The 25,650-nt window shown below is 46.8% G+C and overlaps 1 protein-coding gene across 2 annotated transcripts in view; it reads right to left on the reverse strand.

The window, feature by feature from the left end:
- The window catches only part of SMPD3 (sphingomyelin phosphodiesterase 3), a 90,944-nt gene extending 66,198 nt beyond the window's left edge, over window positions 1-24,746 (reverse strand). The window contains exon 1 of one of the 2 annotated variants that reach the window (XM_032283818.1): window positions 24,412-24,746. The gene's annotated coding sequence lies outside the window, so the exon portion shown is untranslated. The remainder of the gene's footprint in view (window positions 1-24,411) is intronic. The other variant, XM_032283819.1, reaches the window with a different exon arrangement.
- Between the last annotated feature and the right edge of the window lie 904 nt (window positions 24,747-25,650).

Below are 25,650 nucleotides of genomic sequence, written 5' to 3' on the forward strand. Positions count from 1 at the left end.
ATACTCTCTTTGGCTAGGAGTACTGCCATGTCCTTACCCCTGTGTATACATGGCAGGATGTAATTATCCTAAAGATGCCATTCTGAGTCTCTGAATCCTGAACTCCCAGCCCCAGCATTAAGTCTGCCCTTCTGCCTGCTTCACCTGCCCCTCCACAATGGGGCTGCAGGGGCAGCAGCGGGAATGAGCATCAGCAGAGACCCTCGTGACTCCTGGGCACTGTCTGCAGAGCTTTGGTCCTGTGTGCAAGGGCCTGTGGATCATGGTCATACAGCCAGGCCCTCCAGCCATGTTGGGTCTGACTCCACAGTGACCTGGGAAAAGTAACTTTACTTCTCAACTCCAATTGTTGCATCTGTAAAATGGAGGTAATCATAGTAGCTACACCATATGACAGCTGAGGGGATGAAATGGGTGAATCCATATAGAATGTTTCAGCCCCGTGCCAGGCATCAGCATGCTCAATAGATGCCGTGGCATTCTCCTGAAAAGCTATTGTCTTGATGGCTCTATTATAAACCAGAAGAATTTTTTTTTTTTTTTTAAGATAGGGTCTCACTCTGTGACCCAGGCTGGAGTGCAGCGGCATGATCTTGGCTCACTGCAACCTCTGCCTCCTGGGCTCAAGTGATCCTCCCACCTCAGCCTCCCAAGTAGCTGGGATTATAGGTATATGTCACCATGTCTGGTAGAAACAGGGTTTCACCATGTTGCTCAGGCTGGTCTCAAACTCCTGGTCTCAAGTGATCTGCCTGCCTTGGCTTCCCAAAATCCTGGGATTACAGATATGAGTTACTGTGCCTGGCCATATTATAAACCAGAAGAATGTTCTTAAGAAAGCAGTCCCTACTAAAAGATGCAGAAACCTCCTCACAGGAAGATGTGGAAGAGAGGCCTGGGCCTCAGCTGATAGGATGGTGCCTGCGGGATGATAGTCATGGCACCCACTCCCACTTATCAGATAGTAGGGCTTGCAAGGGTCAGAATTAGAACCTCTGGCTTCAGAACTTTTGTTGTCAATTTTCTGCATATGGGAAATAAAAAGGGAGCTGCATGGATGTCTTTGGAGGTGCATTGAAGTCAATACTAAAACTGGTGAGGGAGAATCTTCCCTATTCAAAAGAAATAGACTGCTTGGGGTGGGTGAAGGTGGGGTAAGAACTCTGCATGTCCAAAGGATCTCTTCCAACTGGATGGTTCTAAACTTCCACATGAATAATCAGTGGAAGGGAGGGAAGGGGCCCAGTTTCCTCTTCTCTTGGAGTCTTTGGTTTCTGCAGAGTGACAGCCATGGGAGGCAAACTCCATTGGATGCCATGAGGACAAGGGGAGGCCCCTAAGGAGCCAGAGTGGCTCTGCTGGCCCAGCACAGCAGATCCCAGATGGGAAGAAGGATGGGCAGAAACCAAGGAGATTATGAGGACAGGGGCAGGAAAGTGGCAGCCCCATGAGAAGCATCAATGCTAACCGTAAGCTCTTCAGATTGTTGTTAGCACTGGGAGAAAATGACAAGCGGTGAATCTACAGGCTGGGAGGCTGGCGGGATACTGAGCAAGATATTTGTCCTCAGCCCAGTCCAGGCTGGTGCTGGGTGGTGGGGATTTAGAGAATAAACAATCCCTGTTGAAAGAAAGGGAGAGGTGTGCCACCCAGAAGTAATGACATCTGGGTTTGCCAGCCCTCCTCCTTTGCACTATGCTGCGGAGAAGTCAATCACATGTGTGTATCTGAGGTGACAATGTATCCCCAGCACAGAGGCTTCCATGTGGAGGATGCTAAGGGGGCGCTGAGTGAGTTGATTTGCTTAAAAAAGAACAGGGATCCCTAGTGCTGATGATGGGCTAGATTTTCCTCAAGGAAAATAAACTTCAGATTTAAGACAGAACAAAGGTGAAAATAAAATAGAGGCTCTATTTTAGACCATCTTATCTACCACAGTATTAATAATCCTGTTCCACTTTTGCAAGATGCATACCATAGTTCTAAATAGTTTGTTTACATGATCAGGTATCTAGTCAACACTTGAACCAAGAATCTAAGGTTTAATGCAAAACCAAGCCCCACGGATGTTAGACAGAGGTATACCCACAAGGAAATGAATGTTGATTAAATAGCCTCATTTGATCTTTGACAACCCCATTTATTATGTCATTATGGGGACTGGATGCTGGAAGAAGAGGAAACAAAGAGTGGTGAGCTAGCTGACCCTGGTCACACTGACAACCAGTTCATGACAATGTCAAGAAGTTTCTGTGGGTCTCCCCACAGCAGCCTGGAACTGACTCCTGCTTGGCCTCCATGCAAGTGACTCATTGATGAAAGTTGCCAGGGGGAGATACTGAATATCTGAGGGAGAGACATGCTTCTGAAAACTGTGAAACAACGAAAAGCTCTTAACAATTGATTTCAAATCAATATGGTGTGGAAATAGTACCCAAAATAGAAATATCCCCAAGAGGCCAAGGGATAGTTGTACATTCGTCATTGCTGTTTCTGTCACTGCACTCATTTTCCAACCCTGACTATGTGTACACATATAAATATTTCATACGGACTCAGCCTTACACTGGGCTGTTCAACGTCTTATCAATAACAAGAACAATAATAACTATATTTGTGGACTGCTTCTTTCTGCCAGGTACTTTAAATTTACTCATTTAATCCTCCCATCAATCCACCTAGGTCAATATGGTTATTCCCATTTTACAGATGAGGAGGCTGAGGCTTCCTAGGTTCACTCAGCAGGCTGTTTCAAATCAGAGATTTAAATTCAGCTCTATTATTATTATTTTGAGACAGAGTCTTATTCTGTCACCCAAACTGGAGTACAGTGGTGAGATCTCAGCTCACTGCAACCTCTACCTCCTGGGTTCAAGCGATTCTCCTGCCTCAGCCGCCTAAGTAGCTGGGATTATAAGAGTCTTCCACCATGCCTGGCTAATTTTTTGTATTTTCAGTAGAGACAGGGTTTCACCACGTTGGCCAGGCTTATCTCAAACACCTGCCTCCGCCTCCCAAAGTGCTGGGATTAAGGTGTGAGCCACCACACCTGGCTGTAAACTAAGAACTATCTAATTTCCAAGACGGTTTTCCAACTTTTTTGTATCATCAAACTTGGCAGATGGTAGGGAAGAACTGGGAGGAATAGTGAATGCATTTAGTGAAATGATTGGGACCCTAAGACATCTAGAGGCCCTGATAGCAAATGTCCAATAGAACTTTCTGCAATGATGGAAATGTTTTCTGTCGGCACTGTCCAATATGGTAGCCTGTAGCCACACATGGCTATCAGGCACTTGAAATGTGGCTTGGGTGACTAAGAAGCTGAATTTTTAATTTAATTTTGTTTGTATTTAAATAGTTACATGTTGCTAGTGGCTCCCAAACCAGACAGCACAACCTTAGTGCTATGGGCAGAAGTCAACAAGGACGATTCTGGGTTGAGATCTGTATAACATCTAACATTTGGGTCACAGGAGTGGGATGAGGAGTTAAAAATGACTGGGGGCTGCTGATGCACTGTGAGCACTCACCTTCAAATGTGGGAGCTGAGACATTGAATCAGAGAAAGGAAGGAGGGAGGGAGTGGGCAGGACAGAGGGGATGGGAGGAGCTTGGCAAGCGGGGGCAGGTACAAGACAGGTTCACCTGAGGATCCAGTCCCTTGTTCCCTGTGCTCAAGGCCCAGAAATGCAAAGGAAAGATGAAGACTTCAGAGAGGGGAGGGTCCCATGCCACTTAGTGAATCTACCATAGGGAAGCATCTTCCTGTGCCTCTGTCGGCATCCTAGACTTCCCATGAGCTATGTCCACCTTCATCCACACCCCATTTCTGTGTTTGCTTTGGAGTATCTGAGCAGCCTAGGCCTCATCCTTGGAGCTGGGAAGTAAACATCATGGTGGAGATGAACTCACTTAACTTACAGTGGCTAACGGCCCAAGATTTTCCAGCTCAAAGTCCCTTTTGCTTCTGTGAGCATCTCCCAGGAAGATTTGGCCATGATAAAAAGAAAGCCGAGGGTAATAAACTGTGTATGATCAGAGAGACTAGGACAAATCCTTGACTGGTGTGCCAGAGGCAACGCTTTGAACAGAAGAGCCACACAGACTGCCTCAAACAACCACTCCACCTTGGTTTACAAATTGAATGTATCCTTCACCCCACCCCCACCCATTCTGCAGATTTGAGGGGAGCAGGAACAGCAGCAGAAGGGCCTGGGCAGCTTGCTCCAGAAGGGACTCCTTATCCTGGATTTTCAAAGGAGAGGGTGGATTTATCCCTTTGTCCTTAAACCGTCTTGAGTCTTCAAGGGTATGAGGTAAATAAATAGCAGAACTAGTCACAGAGAGAAAAGGGCTTCCCAGGAAGTGATGCTGCGAACTGGAACATCTAACCCCTTCTTTTCCATGTCTGATAATGAAAGAGAGAGAAATGAGCTTGTGGTGTTTGCAAGAGGCAGTCCCTAAGGTCACCATGTCGCAGAACCCTCCATCGATGCCGGAACCTGAACCAGGGGCTAAAGGAGGTCACACCTGGTCCCTGCCCTAGAAAAGGGAGGCAGACCTGGACACAGATGATCATGCAGAACAGTGTGTGCAGAGAGCCCAGAGGAGAACAGGCCCAGTCAGATTCTGCTGTCTAGGAACTATGGTCACATAAAAAATCCCAGCAGACAATGGTGACTGGTCAGAGCAAGTCAGCCTAGCCCAGCCAGGGGAAAGTCAGTCTCAGTGATGTAACTACACCTGGCTGCCCTGTAGGAAATGACCCCTCTCTGCTGGCTATACCTTGGGTGCCACTGATGGGGCAGATGTGGGCTAGGGACTATGTTATTGCAGGGTTATAGACTCAGAGTTGGCCCCAGCCCATCAGGTACTCTGAGGTGGGGTGCATGGAAGCCCCCAGGCTGGATTGCTAGTGGTCTGGCCTCCATTGTGGGCAAAGCCAAGTCCTGCCTGCTTTCTTGCTGGATACAGTGAGCTCCAGTCCAGTCTAGCTGTCTGCCAGATCCTGCAAAGCTCAGTGTAATAGGGAGTGCCAGAGCCAGGCACCAGTCAGTGCTGCATGAGGGCTGGTTAGTGTTCTGTGCTTCAGAAGCGTTGTTCTGAAAATGTTAGCCTCTGTGCCCAGTGACCAGGGCACTCTGACTACCATGGAAACCTTGGTGCTGGGCTGGATTTCCTGAGAAGGATCTGGGTAGATTTGAGGGCACAGGGTTTCAAGGCTCCTGTATTGATTCCAGGAGGATGATTGTTTCTGCTCTCAGCAAGAGCTTGAGGGCAGAAAAAAGGAGCTTGGGGCACATGCAATGGGCATCACAGGCCCTTCCTCCTGCAGGATAGCGTGATCAGTTGTAGCCCAGTTGGGGAGGGGTGGGGCTGTGTAGCCCAGGGCTGACACTGGCCTGTCCTAATTACTCTTGTCGACAATGAGTATGAGCCCTTTGGACTGTGCCCTTCTCTGTGCTTTTCCAAATGAAGAACTTGAGGACAAAGAGAGAGACCTGTTCTTGGGACCAAGCAGTGTGTCCTTTCTTAGGAGAGGGTGGTGAAGTCTCAGTCAGCAACAAGGAAAGGAAGGGGTTAGATGTTTCAATTTCCAGCTTGATTTCTTGGGAAGCCCTTTTTACCCCGAGACCAGTTCTGCTATTTACCTCCTGCCTTTGAAGTCCAGACTCAAGGCAGTATGCAGACAAAAAAACTCACTCCCCTCTTTGAAATTTTTGGATGAGGAGTCCCCTCTGGAGCAAGCTGTCCAGGTCTTTCTGCTGTGGCAACTGTTACCCCCACCAAATCTGCAGGGTGGGGTTGGAGTGGGGTTAGGAGCACATTCAATTAAAGTGGGGCCAGGCTTCCAGCATGAGTGTAGAGGAGGTGGTACCCAAGGTCAGCTTTGACCTGAAAGCAGCAAAAGCGGCGTTCCCTCCCCCAGCCACTAATGTACTCCCCTCTTCCCTCTACACCCCGTCCCTTCACCAAAGTTTCTCTTTCTCTCCAGTAATGCATAGGATAACATGCAGGCCTAGGCAAAGCCCACCACGGTGCCTCTCTGTGAATATTTGGTGCAGATGCTTTCTACCTCACCCCCACCCCGTCATGCTTTATTGACTGCAATGCTGGGGCCCTGGGTTGTGATTCTGTGGTGAGAATCAATTTCATAGATGTCAATAAACTAAGAGGAGGATTAATTTAAACTCCAAAGCTGAGTATGACAGCTATTTTGGGTCAAGTCCACATTTCATTCCTGAATGGACTCTGGCTTACCCATCCTTTCCCCCAGGCTGGCTCCTTACCCTTCATTCTGAGTTCAGCACACTGAGTTTGGCTATGTGCCTATGAAGAAGCCCTGGGCTAATTTCCAGTCTTGGGGCCTTCCCCCTCCCCCTGCCCTATCACTCCACTGTTTATTATAAAAGCCAAAAATCATGGAAGATAATTTAGAAACACATCATGCAGAATCACACCACTCTCATAGCAACAAATCCTGTTTGGCCTTCCTCTTCTGTCTGGGTCCATGTGTGTGATGGCTGAACCGGGACACTCTCTTTATGGTCTATTTATTCAATTAATGTTAGATCCATCTCCATGTGGCCTTTGAGTCTTCGAGAGCATCATTTCCAGTGGCTGCAGAATGTTGTGTCAAGTGGATAGACATGCACTATTTAATCATTTGCCTTCTGTGCACATTGTTGCTGGAAGCCAGGTCATCTGACCTGATTTTGGCCCCTAATGCATATTTGCCAGTCCCAGTGCAGGAAGTGGGGGCAAATTCAGATATATTTCTTCATGAAACGTTTAGGAACTGTTAGCTAAAGGCAAGGCAGCATACCAGTGATAGGACAGGGTTTAAGGGAGTAAGAAAATGTGGCCCTCGATACCAAGTTACTTGAAATTATAACTGAGGCAAAGAGCCAGGCCACCGAGTCTCACATAATAAAGGTGGCTGCCAAGTCCCAGGGAAGTTATGACATGCCTGGTTCTGAGAAAACAGGCTCTCAGCTAATTGGAACTTGTCTTGTAGACATTAGTGCATGTCCTTTAATTTGTTACTAATGATAAGACAATAAGGTTTGGGACTAATTTACTTAGAAATGAAAGTGAAGAGCCTAGGGACTTTTCCTGTATTAGCTTCAGTTGCAGTCAGAATCAGTGCCTTCAGGTGTTTCCTGAGTGAGAGGAGAAGGGATGTGGAGTTAAAGCTGTCCTGCTGGCAATTGTATCAGACCTGGGAGTTTTTCCCACATGACTGTCGTTTATAATGTGCCTGGGACAGGGGTGGGGAGCTGAAAACCTATGTTCTACGTGAGAATAATAATAACTGCTATGTTTACTGAACTTGTGCTGCAGGACTGTTCTAGACACTTTATTTAAGAAACAGGATTTTGGCCAGGTGCGGTGGCTCACACCTGTAAACCCAACATTTTGGGAGGTGGAGGCAGGCGGATCATTGAGGTCAGGAGTTCGAGACCAGTCTGGTCAACAAGGTGAAACCTTGTCTCTACTAAAAATACAAAAATCAGCCAGGCATAGTAGCGGGCACCTGTAATCCCAGCTACTTGGAAGGCTGGGGCAGGAGAATGACTTGAATCCAGGAGGCAGAGGTTAGAGTGAGCTAAGATCATACCACTGCACTCCAGCCTGGGCAACAGAACAAGACTGTCTCAAAAAGAAAAACCAATAAAACAAACCAAAACTTAGCTGGGTATGGTGGTACAGGCCTGTAATCCCAACTATTCTGGAGGCTGAGGCACAGGAATCACTTGAACCTGGAAGGCGGAGGTTGCACTGAACTGAGATTGTGCCACTCCACTCCAGCCTGGGTGGCACAGCAAGACTGTCTCAAAAAAAATAAATAAATAAAAGAAAAAGAAACAGAAGAAACAGGATTTTCTTTACAATAATCCTTTATGGTAGGTATTATTTTCTTCACCATTGAAAAGAGGAGATTGCAAATTACAAGTTACATGACTTGTTAGAGGATTCACTTCTTATTTCTCCTTCTCCAAAACCAGATAGCTGCTAGTTTTTCATGAAACCATCTTTCCAGAGTGGTCTCATGCATGTTTGCCTTTTAAAATAAAATGGTAACTGGATAGCAATCCAGACCTAGGATTCTTATATAAGAGAAATTATATGTAATAATTTTAGAAAGCTCTCTTAATTTACTTTCCAATGAGAATATGTACTTAGAGCTGAAATTGATAAGAATATGTGTTTATAAAAAGTACTTAAGTTTATTTTTGTCCTTTTCAAAAGAGACAGTACCTTGTAGTTATAAAAGCCTTTAAATTAACATACCACATCAGTGGGCTAAAAATCTCATCTCATCCTTACTTGTTTTACTGGTAAATTTAAAACTTCAGGAAATGTACAGACTTTCTGCTCTGCCCTGAGAAGTAAGGAGACCAGACCAGAAACCACTGACCAGCAAATCTCAGTGGGTGCAGAGTCTGTTCATTGGCTAGATGTATGATGTGGGCAGAAGAAAATTTGAGGGTCCAGAGTGAGCATTCCAAGTGCCAGGGCACCCTGGGTCTGTTTTTAAAAATTCAACTTTTTCTTTTTTTCCTCTCTTTTTGAGACAGGGTCACCCAGGCTGGAGTGCAGTGGTACAATCAGGGCTCACTACAGCCTAAACCTCCCAGGCTCAAATGATCCTCTCACCTCAGCCTCTAGAGTAGCTGGGACTACAGGTATGTGCCACCATGCCCAGCTAATGTTTTTGGTTCTGGTAGAGATGGGGTCTCACTATATTGCTCAGGTTGGTCTTGAACTCCTGGGATCAAATGACTCTCCTGCCTTGGCTTCCTAAAGTGCTGGATTACAGGCATGAGCCACCATGCCTGGCTGTTATTTTTCTTGATTACTACAATAAGTATAATTCATAATCACGTAAGTCAGAGAGAGCCATTGTTTTTATTTTTGGATGGCATAGAGTGGGCCATACCCAAGATAATTATTTATTCTGAGTCTTTCCTAAGAACCTTCTACTACATCTGACTTTGGATGTTTAAATGCTCTCATCATCAGCCTCTGTGGCATCCCTTACTCACACTCAATCCCTCTGCCCCACCCTCATGTGCTCAGAGGGGCCGACTATAGGCACATCTACCTATATCTACCATTCCTGCCCCACATGTCTGGGGTGATTTCCAGTCAGCAGGCTGATGTACACCCTTGATGGTCTGTGTTGAGTTTGGGGCTAGAAATGAATTCAGGAGTCCTTAGCACATAAAAGGGAGCTACGTCTTTGTACAAGAGTGGGTGATGTCACCAGGGCAAAGCAGGTGCGGCATGCAAGGAGACTGGGCTATGTCTTGGGGCAACCACGTTTGAGCTGCCCGTGGAGGATGGAAGGATGGAAAAGGCAAGACAGGAGGAATAGGAGCTGAGTTAGGAGAATGCAGTGCCCTGGGGCAAACAGGGGATTTCAAGTAGACAATGACCTAGGAAGATCTGGAGAAATAAAGGTGTGGGGCCTCCTGGGATTCCTGTCTGCTGCCCTTCCTTGTTAAATTTTACCCAAACGCCATGAATAGGTCTCAAATCTTGGAAATCTTAAATCCTATGCTGTGAAAATGAATCTTACTCTTTTTTTTTCCCCTAGTTCATTTTTTTAAGGTCATATTTGATCATTAAAGAACACAGGAAGAAAAGAAGAAAAAAAGAAAAATTAAAAATGCCTAAATTTCAACCTTTCTAAACATACCAAATGTTAACATTTTGGTCTATTTTTTTTTCAGTCGCTTTTCAGTGGTTTAGAATTTTGAAAACTGCTATTATAATTATATTGTATACATAAATGTGTACTAAATTTAACACATATTGCAGGCATCAATTTATGGCTTTTAAAACATGGCAAACATCATTCAGACTAGTACAAAGTTCAGTACCCACATTTTAATGAAAATCTCATTATATTATTCCTTTCTGTTGTTACATATGTTTTGGTTATTTGATGTCAGGTACTAAGAATGTAAATTTATGCTCACAACTGTCATTTGGCTAGCTTCTTGTATTTCTAACGGCAACAAATTTTGCCTCATGTATTTCGATGCTAAAGTACTGAGTGTACAAATGTTCAGAACAGTTATGCTTTCACAATTGCTCCTATGAATATAAAATTACCCTTTTTATCCTGCTTGACACTGCTTATTGCCTTAAATTGTGCTTTGTCTGATATAGCCACTCACGCTTTTTCTTTTGTTTGCATTTACCTGGGATAGCTTTGCCTACCCTGGAGCCATTTAATTTTAGGTGAGTCTTCTGTGTTAATTTAATCTAGAACCTTTGCCTTCTAACAAGGGAACGTTAAATGCTTGCATTTATCGTCATAACCATTCCAGGTGGCCCCCTGTCATCTCATTTTATGTTTTCTGCATTTCCTTTCTTTTCTGACTTTTGAGCCATAGCCGATGATTTCTTTTCTTTTGCAGTGATTTAGAAGGGAGACATCTTGTTTCTCACTCCACTGATCCGCGTTCTATTGCCTCCAATGAATGTTTTAATTTGACTCTGTTCAGTTTCTAAGCAGCTCTGCTTATCTCAGCCTGCCCTTCTCATCTCCTTTGGTGGAGGCGACATCCTCTGCATAGTGGTTTTAAAGGCCCTATCCTATGTTGATTTTTCTTTGTTTGCCAGCTCTAGGAAGAGAGTCCTGCATGCCTGGAAAATAGTGGCAGACCACTCCTGAGAGGTGCCTCAGTGCTTCTTGTAAGATGAAGGAATTTTCCAGGCCACAGGGTGTGTGTGTTTGGCAATGGTGGGTGGGAGGCATGGCAGAAAGTGTCATCACTACCACCTGTGTGTAAAAGCCCTTCTCTCAGGCTCCTCTGGCCCTTGTTTGAGAAAGGCAGCCCAAGCAGATTGGGTCCCTGCTGGCAGGGATGAACTCTCTGCAGCGAGAGGGTCCTAGGGCTGAGGGACCAGAGGATAGGTTGGGGGAAAGGGACCTGAGCTGGCGCTGGCCTAGACAGGTGGGTCAGGGCCTATTGGTCTCAGCTGTGAAATTTACTGGAGATACAAATTGTTTTAAAAAATCCTTTTAAAGACTTGCAAATGGAATTTCAGTGAAGGCTTTTTCAGTGCCTCCATTTGTCTACTCTCTTAACCAGGTATTGCTCTAATATGTTGCATATTAAAACTCTCTATAGGGCAATTAGCAGCTTTAAACAGTTTGTTAAAATTAAACACTCTGGTATTTTTTATTTTCATTTATTCAAGTACGTTGCTCCCCTGGATCCCCTAACACGGAGGTGCCAGTTCTGCTGAGGGCAGTGCCATGTGCACATACAGGGAAGGCTGGGGCCTGGGAAAGGCAGGGTGGGGCTAGCTGGGGTGAGAGGGACATCCTGCCAAGGCCCAAGTTCTCCAGAGGGAGACATAGGCCATGAAGGGCCTCATCTTCTGGGGAGCCTCAGGGGCAACAGTGAGACTGGCCTGCTGTCAGCGATCCTCTGCCTGACTAGGACAAGGCTTTCTCAACAGTGGGCTCAGGGACAGGCCACAGGTCAGAAGACCACTGCTGAGAAGGGGGGAGGCAGTGTGTGCAGTGGTTAGTGCTATAGCAGGACCAGCCTGGCTATTGGGATGGTGGGGAAGCCAATGGCACCACAGGAGATCTAGACCATTTCTACTCTACACAAAGTCTGCACCCCACAAACACCAAGTTCCTCTGGGACCAGAATCTTAGCTAATCCTCTGTGATCTCTTGGAACATTTCAGCCAGAATCAAGTGGTAGCATCACCAGAGAGTCCCAACAAACAAGAACCAAAGAGGTCTCAGGGCAAGGACAATGCCAGGCTTGGTCACTGGAGATCAAAGTCATTACTCTAACCTCAATGCTGCTCCACCCACATGGTCAAGATAGCCACTGCCAAACCCTCAGAGCACTAGATTAGGAAACTGAAGTCCAGAGACATAAGTGCTATGTCCAAGTTCATGCAATAGAGCAATCCGAATTCCTTATAGCATCTAAAAGTATTCCAACACATTGGCTTTTTCCCTCCTATGTGTGTTGATATAAACCCTCTGACTCAGGTGCTACTGTCTGGACCCAACCCACAGGAGTGTGCATGTGTGTGTGGGTTGGGTTCCCCTGGTAGAATTATTCACTCCTCTGTGCTCCCAGTGTTCTCTTCTCCCCTTTCCATAATACCACTTATCTCACTGCACTGTAATTATCTATCTCTGTCTTCCTTTTAGGACTTGAGTACCAAGCAGGGACTTTGTGCTTTTCTTTGTACATAGTAGTAGGCACACAATGGATTGTGTTAAATGAATGTTGATGAATTCACAACCCTCCACTCACTACATATAGGTTACTATGGCTTGATCTTATTAAATGTGCAATCCCTTTATAATCAATTAATTTAAAATTATATTCTTCTGAAGTTTAACAATGGAAAAACTGTACTTTGCTCAGCATATCATGCTGGTGGGACACACGGCTGCTTGGACCACACTGCTTCATGGTGCCCCTTTTGGCAGCATGCTCTAATTGCAGGCAAAGGGTCTCAAGAGCCTGTCTTTCAAATAAAGAATGCAAGGGCAAATCATCTTTATAAACTATATACAAGCTTCCAAAATACACCAGCCTTTGCCTCCTTTGCCTTTGCTACCCCAGGTTCCATAGACCAGGTCTGCTTAGACCTGATGTGAGATAAGGTTGGCAGTATTTATAAGATCCCAATTTGCCTCACCTATTGGGCTACATTATTCCAGAGGTGTAAGGAAGCACCTAGAAGGGAATGTCAGGAAGCGGCCATGTTCATTTGCACATTTTCTACACTACATCTCTTGTTCTCTTTTAGGATTGACTAACTCCCTGAGAACAGGGACTGTGTCTTATTCACTTCCATCTCTCCAATGTCTGGCACAGGGTCCAACACAGAGTAGGAGCCAGGTATGTGACAAGGTGTGGACACTTGGGCCTGGATGACAAAGTTGCTCTGATGTAGCCGAACAGCCCTACTTTCTGATGCACAGCCGTTCCAAACATCCATGCTTTATTATTATTGTTCTGATTTCCCAACTTGATTGTATTTTCCAAAAGTCACCATTCAACCCTGTTGAATTCAGCATGTGTTGACACACACTGTCACTGAGGTCAATGGCCAGATTAGCCCTTAACATTTTGTTTCCAAGTGTTTGTCATTTCTCATTAGTTATATGTTTATAATCACTAAAGTCTTATCCCTGGACAACTTTTCAAAATCTCTGTGGCCTTGCCCACCCTTGTACTTATTTTCCCACAACTGTGGAGAGCATCTGAAATTCTAGCATGACTTTTCAAAGAAAACACAGTGATCCCTTTCATCCCCTATCATCTTGCACATCAAAACTCCTTTTACTCATCAAGAGACTCTCTCATAGCTGTGAAAGTTACCTTCCCACTGCCTTATATCCTCCGCAGAACTGCAGGTGCCTCTTGGAAGAAGTGCTGCATCTGTGCCCCTCTCCCTTCCTGCCTTTGTTTTCCATTGTCATTAGAAGCGTAGCCATGGAGAGAAATCTGGCGCAGAGTGCAACTGCAGCCATTAGAAAAGACAGATTTTTCTTCTAACCAGCCTAAGGAGGATGGGGTTTGGTTTTTAGCCCCTGCAGCCTACAGAGAAATAAGCAGAATGAATTCAAGATGGCAGGTCCAGAAAAATCTCCTTTTGTGAGATAACCTGTCTTGTTTCACAAAAGGAGATTTCCTTCCCGCACGGGAGCGAGTGACTGATGGGTGGTACAAGGAAAAACGGCTGTGGAATTTACAATAACCCCAACTCAGGCCTTCTTAGCAGCCACCTTGGGAGGCAGCTGCTCAGGGGTATCACTGGGAATTACGAACCAAAGGATACTATTGCCTGCCTCGCAGAGCACAGGGAGCAAATATTTGGCCTCCTCTCTCAAAGAGAACGCCTCTCCTAAGCTTCGTGCTTGGGTTTGGGCACTGCAGCTGTTCTTGGCATCTGTGCTTCCTGGCAGCCTTTACTGTCTGCTACTTGACACAGGCAGCAATCCTTGTGGCAGACCTACTACCCTTCTCCTGCCCATGGCTTCTGTGAAGACCAAATGAGAGAAAAGGCCATGTAAATTCTTTGAAAACCAAAGAGTACTAGTAGGAATGCTGGACTGTGGTGCTACTTGGCAATACCCTCCAGAAGCTCTGGCTTTGAGACACTTGGTGAGCATGCTTAACACTGCAACAAATTGCCCAGATTCAGTGAGATGCCTCAAACTGAGGGCTTCGGACTTCACATCCCTTTCCTTTCCTATGAACTTTTTTGGTTCTCCAACCTTGTTAGTCTAACATTCAAAGCTTTCTCAACTCTTCTTTCCAAACATCTATTTTGCAAAAACCCTTCCCCATTTTAGTGCTCCCAGAACATACCATTGGCATTCCTACCCTTGTTCATTTGATCACAACTTTCCCTTGTCTTCCTTCCCAATCCCACTCAGCCCTCAGAGATCCTCCATATTGTACCCATGCTTGAAGACCAAGCATAAGACTTCTCCACAAGCTGACCCATAAATCACCTCTCCCTCCTCAAAATAATGGTTATTGGGTTCTTGGTGATCTTGAACCAGAGAAGCAGTGGTCTCAGTGGTGAAGAACAAGCTCTCCAGTCAGATTGCCTGGGTTGGGGTCCTTGTCCTCTTACTGTCTGTGTGACCTTGAGTAAGTTACTTAAAGTCCCTGAGCATTGCTTTCCTCAGCTATAAAGTAGGGATAATAATGGTATTCTTTTATACATACATAGCTGAGCACAATGCCTGACCCACTGTAAGCACTTGAACAAGGGTTGGTATTGTCTCTAAGCATTTTCTTATGTATTGCCATGTAATTGCCATGACAGCCCAGGAAAAGTTAGTTTTATTGCCCCAGAGGAGAAAGGTGAAAGTTTGGAAAGGTTAAAGCACTTGCCCAGGGCCACAGATTTGGTGATAAAAATGTGATTCAGGTTCAAGTTTGGTTGGCATCCATAGCTTTTCCACTGCCATAGCCAACCCACCTTAATCAGGCCTCCTGTGACTACTCCAGCTCCTGTTCCTTGGTTCACTCTGCATATGGGGATCTCTCCTCTCCCCAGCCAGACCCTGGTCTTCTCCTGGGGAAGGGTTCTCAAAACACCCCACCCTAGCTCTATGTCATTTGGTATTTGTTGAATGAACAAAAGAATGAATGAGTGGGAAAATGTGCATATCAAGACCAGACTATCCCCAAATAACAGCACTGCTACTTGGTATTTAGAAGTCAGGGGCCTCTCAACAGAAACAGAAGTGAGCCTTCCTCCACCTCAATTTACCCATCACAATTTGAGTCAGGAAATCTGTGTTGCTCTCCTGCTCAAACATTTGAAGGGATCCCCACTTTTCCTGTGGGACTAATCTGAGTATTTTCTTTACAGTTCAACATGCTCTGTTAACATAAGTCTTCACTGAGCTTAATATATATTTCTTTGGTCATCTTCTTCCAGAAGGCAAACTTTTGGAAGAAGAGGTGATAGTTGAGAACAGCAATAATATGTGTTCCCTCAGAGCTATGCAGTGAATGGACCCATGGCCTGCTCTAGGAGGCAGGAGAAATGACTGCGGGCTCTGGTTTCTAGATTTATGTTTCCCTCGGTTTTAAAGCAAAACTACATGTAAAGTACTCTAAACACTGAGTACAGAACTTCAGGGTAAACATGATGGAGAACAATGCCCATTTTGCTACTTGCCTCATTATCCCAGGAAAGAGCTTCACGTGTGTTAATTCAACAGAAAAGGACATGAAAGATTGTGTAGACTGTGCCCAAAGTTACTGAGACCCTACATTTTTGGTGTAGACACACTTAATCAGGTGAAACTGTCCTTTCGATCCCCTCAGGGACTGAATGAGGATGGCTTGAAGCAGTAGAGTTGTATAAAATGCTCTGAAGATTCTGAACAGCAAATTCTTTTTTAAAAATTGTTTTTTTGAGACGGTCTCACTGTTGTAGCCCAGGCTAGAATGCAGTAGTGCGATGTTGGCTCACTGCAGCCTCTACCTCCCATGCTCAGGTGATCCTCCCACCTCAACCTCCTGAGTAGCGGGGACTATAGGAGCACACCACCACACCCAGCAAATTTTTTGTATTTTAGTAGAGATGGGGTTTTGCTATGTTGCCCAGGCTGGTCTTGAACTCCTGGACTCAAGAAATCCACCCACCTTGACCTCTCAAAGTGCTGGGATTATAGGCGTGAGCCACTGCTCTTCGCCTGAACTGCAAATTCTCTGTTAAAGATACGAAATTTCTCTCTTCAAGAATACCTGAAATCCCATTTAGTCACAGCTATCATTTGTTGAGTGCCCACTATGTTCCTGATGTTTTGTTTGTATTATCTAATTTAATCCTCACTACAACATGCAAGAGAGTTGGTACTAACTCCATTTTACTGAAGAGGAAACTGAGACTCAGTGTCTTGACCAAGGCCAGTGAGTGGCAGAGTAGCTTTGATCTTGGGTATATCTGATTCCTGTCCAGAATTTTTCTCCCAGAGCACAAGGTTGTCACTCCCCTGAGGAATCTGGGAGTCCAAGAGACTTAGAGCTCTTGAGTCATCTGGTACAATCATCCTCTTCCTCAACTCATTAGCCAAAGTCAGGACCTGTGCATAATCCAGTTAGCTAATTTGTTTTTTCATTGTATGCTTATGTAAATGGCTTAAAATCTTTCCTCAACATCATTATCTGCCAGAAAATAGAGGCCACATACTTAGCAAGTGTTTTCAATCATATTTTAACTAGTAACAAATCTTTTGCTTGATTTATCTGAAAATTGTCTGCTTGCTCTCCTTCCTGTTGCCCTTATCTTGTAACACTTTATAAGCTTTCTCTGATAGTAATAACAGTAGTTAATATTAAGTGAACACTCAGCTGGGTGCAGCGGCTCATACCTGTAAGTCCAGCATTTTGGGAGGCCGAGATGGGTGGATTACCTGAGGTTGGGAGTTTGAGACCAGCTTGACCAACATGGAGAAACCCCGTCTCTACTAAAAATACAAAAAGTTAGCATGCATGGTGGCACATACCTGTAATCCCAGCTACTCTGGAGGCTGAGACAGGAGAATTGCTTGAACCCAGGAGGCAGATGTTGTGGTGAGCAGAGATCGCACCATTGTACTCTAGCCTGGGCAACAAGAGTAAAATTCTGTCTCAAGAAAAAAAAAGTGAACACTCACTCTGGACCTGTCGGTCACTGTTTTAAGTGATTTAGCTCAAAACCTAGGAGGCAGGCTTTATTATCACCCTCATTTTGCAGGTGAGGAAACAGGGGCACAACTTGCCAAAGGTTCCGCAGCCCAAATAGCAGAGCCAGGATTCAAATCCCAGGCTGATTACAGACCTACTTTGCTAAATGCCTCAGTGTATAAAGAAAATGTCCTCCTAAATGGAAGCAGTCTAGAACAACACTGGCCAGTAGAAATGTAATGTGAGTTAGAAATGCAAACCACATATATAATTAAAAATTTTCTAGTGGCCACATTACAAAATTAAAATTGTAATTTTACAAGTGAAATTAATTTAAATATATTTTACTTAACTCACTATATCTAAAATATTATTTTAACCTGTAGTCAATATTACCATTATTAATGCAACATTCTACATTCTTTTTTATATAAATTTTCTGAAGGCTGGTGTATGTTTTTACATTTTATACTTACAGCACACCTTAATTGACACTAGACACATTTCAAGTGCTTATGGCCCCATACTGGACAACAGATATATAGATGGACATTCTACTTTTCTTATTTTTTCTATTATTTTGTTTCTATTTCAACTTTATTTAAAAATTTTTTTAAATTAAAAAAAATTATTTAGAGTCTTGCTCTGTTGCCCAGGCTAGGGTGCAGTGGTGCAATCATAGTTCATTGCAGCCTCGAACTCTTATACTTGAGCAATACTCCCATCTCAGCCTCCCAAGTAGTTGGGACTACATTCATCACCATGCCTAGCTAATTTTTTAATTTTTTTTTATAGAGATGGGAGTCTCACTATATTGCCCAGGCTGGTCTTGAACTCCTGACCTCAAGCAAGCCTCCTGCCTCAGCCTCCCAAAGTGTGGGGATTGTAGGCATGAGCAACCAACCGTGTCTGGGCTATTTCAACTTTAAATTTTGCATTGGTATTAAATCAAAGAAGCCTATGTTAATGGAAATGTGCCCTTTGGATAATTAAATGAACAGAGCAACAGTTTAGGAGAGTGGAAAGAACATGCTTTAGGCATTATAAAATCTGGCTTCTAAGCCCCATCTTAGAACCACTAACCAGGGATGTGGCCAGAGCAACCCTCAACTTCCCTTACTTTCTTTCCTCATGTTAAAAAAGACATGATGGTTTATGATTATTAAGGTCCTTTCCATTTCTAAAGCTCTTTCTGCTTGCAGCACACATTCTTTCAGGGTTTCTGCATCTGTTTCCTTGTTTCATTCAAGATTTCTTTGAATAAGGACTTATCCCACATTGTGGTTGTGTTCCCTGTGCCCAACTCTGTGCCTGACACATTGTAGGCACAAGAAATGTCTGTTGAATGAATAGAAATCCAGTCCGCCTTTGAGGGCCTCCCGGGCCTCCCAGTTTTTGCTAGAATTATCATAGGAGCCTTAGCAATTAATTGCACTGTCTCATATTGGCCTAGAATCTTGACATGCTAAGCTTTCTGAGAGGTTATAGCCAGGATTAGAAGCTATTTCCTGATACTGTGTGCGAAGATGATACTCAGCCCTAGGCGTGGCTGCCTAGAGACCCCCACAAATGGTCTTCTTATTACATGCTGTTCTGATGCTGAGGAGAGTTAATTAATGACTCTAAATAAGAAAACAATCAAATCTGTCTGCAGTCATATGAGTCAGAGCAGACCCAGATGGGGTGCCAGGTCATTGGCTTCCAAGTGCCCCCGGGAAAAGCAATAGCAGCCTTTGCTCCTTTCATCAGAGTTCTGAAGTCCCAGCTTGGAAGGGAAAGGAATCATTCAAAATAGAATGGAGACTCAGCATGATATGAGACATTTTTCTTAAAAGGCTAACCCCCTATCTGAGTGTTGTAGAGACTGAGGCTGAGGAAGAGGAGAAAAAACACAAGTTAATTCCTTTCTACCCTTTTTAGACACCCAAACTGAATGGGGAGTTCTCAGAAACTGGCCCCTGTGTGTGGTGCAAGATTGGAGCAGTTGGAACTGCCACTTTAGGAGGACCGGACTTGTGGTCTGAAATTCACCAAACCCCAAATGTGCCCACCTTCAGGAGTCTTGCAGCCACATATGGAGTTAGAGCTTTGGTTGGGATGGCATAAGGACAGGAATGTGATGCTTCCCTGAGATTGGCTGAGGCCCACACAGTGAAATTTTTATTTAGGTGTTAGAGGCTTTGCTGTGAAAATCTGAGAGTGGGAATAAGTGGAAGGAATCTCTTAACAATATCTGACTATCTTCAGCTTTGGAACAGTATGCTAGGAAATAAAGATAAGCTCTATTTCTTTGGCTCTATGTGTTCTTTTTGTCATATAATAACAGCTTTCTCATGGTGTTTTATCCTCTTCCTTTCTTAAAAAGGAAAAACAACGACAACACTTCGTTGCCATCTACGCTTGGCTTCCTGTGAAAATTTTCCACTCTACCAAGAAACCTCTGGGCTACTGGTCATTAGGGTCATTATACTGCCCTTTCCCCATTCTTTGGTAACCAAGTTCAGTTAACAAACCTGGATAAGATGTAAAGTAGGTGGCACTATCCTTGCTGAAATTGAAAAGACTGATTTGGGTCTAAATCCTAGTTGGTCCCCAATCCCATTCCTCTGGCATTTGGTTATAACCTTACATAGGACAACCCAGTAGTTCAATTTTATTTCTATAATAGCAATAGGGAAAAAACAGTGGTAAGGAGGAACTTCCAGAGTTTAAGAGATCCAGGATGGAACCTAAATTCTTTCCTTTCTATGTATCGTTGGGAAAGCCCTTTTCTGCTCAAAGCTTTGTTTCCTCACCTTGAAAGTGAGAATTATGCCACCACCTACCTCATAGGACTGTGAGAATTAAATACATTCTTACATGTGATGAGCCTGAGTCAGAAAATGTTTCCTCTTATTAGCTCATAATTCTTTAAACAGGGATTGCTGATGAGTTCGTTCAAAGTAATGCAGTAATACCCTCCACAGTTCTGTTTCCTCCTATTCCATCTGTAATCAGCTTTGGGGAAATCCTCACAGAGGCCATGGCCCTCAGCTCTTGCTTCTGGTCCACACCCTGAAGTCCTCCCTTCCCAGCAGAGGGAGGTGGGCGAGACCAGAGCTCCAGAACCTTGGACAGCTCCACTTTCCGGCGATCCAGCCGGCTGTCTCAGGGAACAGGAGGGTCTTGGGAAATTGTTGGAGAAAGGCTGCATTACTGCAACGATTTAGGAAGTCCAGGGACTGCAGTCTCATTTCCAGCATGCACGCTGCCACTTACATACCAAATCTTAGGGCCTTTTCCTTCTTTCCTATGAACTCAAAGAATTGTTTTGAGCCCAAAAAGAACAGAAACACCACCCACATCTTCCTGAATCTGCTGATATTTAATTTGCTTGGCTTCAGTCAAGGATTAAACATTCTTGATTAACTTCAAGTGAAAGTAATAATGTAAGAGCATGAGGAAATGTTTTACAAGATGACGATTCAGGTATGAATTAAAAGAAACATAAAATAGTGATATTGCCTGCAGGTGATGTTAAGCACCATTCTGATCAGGATAAGCAGGTGGTCCAATTTATGAGGTAATTTAGCTTTTCACTCCAATGCAGAACACAACACACCACATGCAGTCACCTTTCAAACAGGCAAGGAAGAGATTAAGTCCTATTTTTGCTTTATGATACTGAGTCACGTAGTTCAATGCAAATCACGTGGATGCCAAAGTAAGAACAATACCAGGTATTAAAATACCTTCTTTCCTTTGGGGAGCTCTAAAGATTTTGTGACTGCGTGAAATTCCTTCAGAGTAACTCCAGGAGAAGAGACACATGTCACCAGATAGGCATTTAGGACTGAGCATGTCTCATCTCTCTCCCCCACTTCTGTCATTAGGCCTGGAAGAGCTGTATTTGCAGCTTTTTGCACTTAGTAATAGCCTCCAGATGTCTTCATTTTCTGGGCTACATTGTTTTTGAGGAAAAGAGGGCTTGTCTTTGAAAAATGTTATTGACATTTAATAATGAGGGAGAGAAGAGGATAAATGTGGAACAGGAAAAAAGGAGAAGAGAGCAGTAGAGGTAGAGGGAGAGAAAGGATATGCCTAAACTTCTGACTTTTATGAGGTTCTGACCAGTTGAAGGTGGGCACCAAACCCATTTATGAGGACAATGCATGCAAAGCACTTATCAAGGTTTTTCATGTATTGTCCTCATAAATGGGTTTGATGCCCACCTTCAACTGGTCAGAAACTTGAACAAAGGCTTTCAAGCCCTCTTTAAACATTTCCATAGAGGTGAAGACAGCAGCAATTCCATGGCTTGAACTAGCTTGAAAGAACTTCAGACAAGGACGTCAACTCAACACTAAAGGTAGGAGGGAGCTCCCCAACAGAAAGATTTGTGATTTTACCTAAAAATGCCCACACCCACTCTGGGCCTCCACACCATGGGGGAATGTTAGTTGTCAAATTGTGTGTAGTATAACTTCTTCCCAGCAGAGGTCGCTGTGGAGACTGGCAGTGGATACTTGTGGGAACTGGACCAGGCAGGCTGGGCTAGATAGATGGTGGCTACACTGTGTGGTAGCTACCCTTCCTGCTGTACCGCTGGCCATCGTCTGGCCTCTCATCCTACAGGAAGTAGCTCTCTGTGAAGATTATCTCAAAGCTACACAGTACCTTTGCTATACAAGTGCTGTGAAATTGGGGTCACTTGTTGGGGAGGGCAGGCCTAGGAGGGCCAGGCTCATCCTCTAGGGGTATCACCTTGTAGCGTATGTTTGTGTTACCCTTGTGTCCTCTGAGTGTACCTGGTATTTCTGAGACACCACCTGTGACTGACCAGCAACATCAGTGCCATGCCCTTCCAGACATGGAGGCCAAAGTGACAAAAGTTGCCTTGCCACATAGCCTTGCACCCACATCATAAGCGACTGTTGATTAGTCCCCTGCCAAACCTCACTTGGAAGCACATGGTGGTGGTGAGGGGGTGGAATTCTGGTCCTTGGGGCAGCCCATTACAGTAGGATAAAGCTTCTGAGAGATGGGAAAGGCAGGGCACTAGTGAGTATATTAGGGTCAGACCTGAGACCTCAAAAGGGCTGAAGAAGGCTCCGCACACTTGTGAATTCCCCATTTACTGGGACTTAGGCAGGCCAGGTAGGCTAGGCACAAAGCAGCCTGAAGCTGCCTTAACTCTGAGGGAAGCCACTTGGACCCTAGGTCATTACTGTGGCTTGAGAGTTGAAGATGTGACTACCCTGCTCCCCACCCCCACAACATCCAAGTCCAACAGTAATTAAGTGGTTCCTCTACACACACACACACACACACACACACCCTGGTGTACACACACAGAGCCAGAAACACAAGCCCTGGCCATGCCACACACATGAACACTGAAGCACACATGGGTAAATTCACCCAGTCACACACATTCACGCCCACACTCTGACCCACACCATCATCCATGCAAACACTTAAAGACATCCCGCCCCAGAACCAAATTTTACCTAACGTGGCTGATGCAGCATGAGAGGGTCTAGTCAGGATGTCCCTCCAGACCCTGGTCTACTCATGCCCCCTGAACCCAGGCCCTTCACTCAAGGTGGAGCCCCCACCTCTCCCTGTCCTCGTGGTCACAGGTCCTGAAGGCCCCCCGCCCACCCCCGAAGGGAACCTGGTCACCATCGTGTGTAAAGAATCCTGGGTGCCTAGCTGGCCTTGGGGTAGGGGGTATGGGAAAACAGAAAGATATGGGGCATAGCGCCCTGCCCCGGCTAAGCCGCCTCCTCCCTCGGGATTTTCCATCCCGGCTCGCGCGAGCCCGCGAGGAGCCGGTGCGCTTTGTCTCCCGCCCCGCTCCTGGCACGTTTCCGTGGAAGCTGCCGGCGCCGCGCCCGAAGCCCCCCCTCCCCCGCCCATCCGCGGCCTCGCCCCCCGCCCAGCCCGCGGCGCAGGCCTGCCAGTGCGGCAACCGCTGCTTTGTCCTCTCGAGGATGCCTGGGCGGAGCGCGAAAGCCCAGTGCCTAGGAACAGCCACCGCGCGTCCTGGATGCCGGTCCCCAAGGCACGGTTTGGGACGCGCCCTGCATCGGAGCGAAGCAGCCCCTAAAGATTCGTGGGCGCGAGGTTGAGGGTAGCGCCTGCCCGGAGCTCTAGAGTGCTGGAGGAGAGACCCGCCCCGTCCCGCCCTGCACGTGCCCGTCTAGGGTTGGCCCCCAGCTGCGGCGCCGGAGCCTCGGTCCCCGGGGCGTGGTGGGCTAGGGAGGGCCGTCTCGACTTAGAGCCCCAGGCCTGGATCCAGGTAAGGACGGCCTGGGAGATAAGGCCCTGGTGGGGAAAGGTGGGAGGGGTCCCTCGGCCCCTCGTGCACCTCCCCACACCACCTCCCACACCCAGGCCACCCCAACCCCAGGCGCGGGGGATTCCGCGTGTCAGTGCTTTCCTCCACCCGAGACTCTGAGCAGATAGGGAGGGGGTCTCCCGGCCTTTCCCTGTCACATCCCAATTCCACCCCCGACCAATAACCTAGGAGGGTCCAAGTGGGAGGGGTAAGAGTCCTCTGTCTCATCCACAACCTCGATCCTCCTCTTTACAAAACCCTAGGGCCTGGGCAGGAGGGGGCCTAGGGAAGAGGGGGCCTAGGGAGGAGGGGGCCTAGGGAGGAGGGGGCCTAGGGAGGAGGGGAGATAGGGAGGAGGACGAATGTGGAGGAAGGGGGCTGGGGAAGGGTCTTCCCTCCATCCCAAGCAGCCCTTAATAACCCTGGGAGGGCCTGGGCTGGGGGAGCGGTTAGCGGCCTCATCCATCACCATCAGACTCCTTTGTAACCTCGAGCAGCCGAAGTGTTGCGGGGAGGGGTCCCCCTGCCTCCAGTCCCCTCATCCCTTAACACCCCCTTCCGTCCTCAGTAATCCGAGCAGCCGGGTCGCTAGGCACAGAGGGGGGTAGGGTCCAAGCCTCCTCGCTCTCCCAGGAGAGATGGGGTGGGGGTATCCCCCAGCCCTCGCCCCTCATACCCAAGAGCTTTCTCCATGATAAAACAAAAACTAACCCAAGCTGCTCCGACCTCCGGCGCCTGGCCAAGGGAGGACCCGAGTCAGTCGGCGGTTGTCCCGGACCCACGGTCCTGAGAGTAGCGAGAATACATCCCGTCAACTCCCCGAGCCCCTCACACCTTGGTTCGCCCCCTCCCCAAGAAAACAAAAGCGAATGCAGCAACACCGACCTCTGACAGCGGGCGGGCGGGCGGTCAGCGTCCGGCAGCGCACCCTGCTCCTCCCGGCTCCTCACAGCCCGGGCTCCCGGCCTCGGATCTGAAGCGGCTGCAGCTGCCGCGGCTCTCGCGACTCTCGCGTCCGGAGCCTCCCTCAGACTCAGCACCTGGTGCAGCGAACAGCTCCGCGCTTCATTCCTCTGACCCCACCTCCCTCGTGCCGCCGAAGCCAATGGTGACCCGGGCCCCGCCCAGGAGGCTGCCCATTGGGGGCGTCGTTTCATCTCCCTCCGGCCCCTCCCGCTGGTTCCTGGGTCTCTCCTTCAAGACCACATCCCCCAGAGACCGCCGGAGTTTCGCACAGGCTTCTGGGACTTGTAGTTCTTTAAGTACGCGGAGTGGGCTCACGCCGCGGGCAGGCAAACAGAGCGGGACTGCATTTCCCAGGGTGCACTGAAGACACGGAGGCGCGGAGCAGGGCGGGAGGACCGTTTCCATAGCAAAGACGACCCGCCGGGGATGGCTGGCGGAGAAGTAGGGCAGGCTGCAGGACCCTCGAAGGATCGTGTGAGACCCCGGGCAACCTCTTGGGAGGCCATTTCGAGGAGATAACGTTGATTTCTGCCTCGGGACCCTGGGCCTCAGTTTTACTATCTTGGAAGAAGGGCGAAGAGGTGTGCCCCCAACCACACCCGTCGGTGATGGGGCAAACCGAGGACAAGCCGCTTTGGTTCCTGCCCAGCAAAAGTGAGGGAGGACGGAGGAGAATCTCCCACCGCATTCAGAACTGTATTCCTTTATTTTTGTCTCGATCTTGTCATAGAGGAGGCTTCACTTTTGGTTATCTCTTGAGCCACCAGGGCCTTCCTATCTCCGTCTTCCCATCGCGGATCCTGGCCTCCTTCACACCACCCCCGGATACAGCGGCATCTCCCCCAGCGCAGCAGAAGGAGGGCGCTTCACATGTCCCCGGAATTAAGCCCACTCTCCCCAGCATGGCTGTAAAGGCCCTTCAAGATCTGGACTCCACCTTTTTGCAACACTCTTAACTTCTTTGGAAGCTGGGAAGCTTCCTACTCCCTTGGTCCCCTCCATCCTGCCCTCAGCTAACTCCTCAGAAAGCCCTAGCCTAGACACCGCCTGTTTTGTGAAGACTTCCTAGATGCTGGGCTCTCTGTTGAGTGCCCCACCCTGTGTTTGAGCAGCACCCTCTACTTCCCCTATTCTACTTGCATGTTCATGTACTTCTTT

This window comes from Sapajus apella, unplaced genomic scaffold (assembly GCF_009761245.1).
Source record: "Sapajus apella isolate SASKATOON/1434 unplaced genomic scaffold, GSC_monkey_1.0 scaffold15, whole genome shotgun sequence".
Classification (NCBI taxonomy): Eukaryota; Metazoa; Chordata; class Mammalia; order Primates; family Cebidae; genus Sapajus; species Sapajus apella.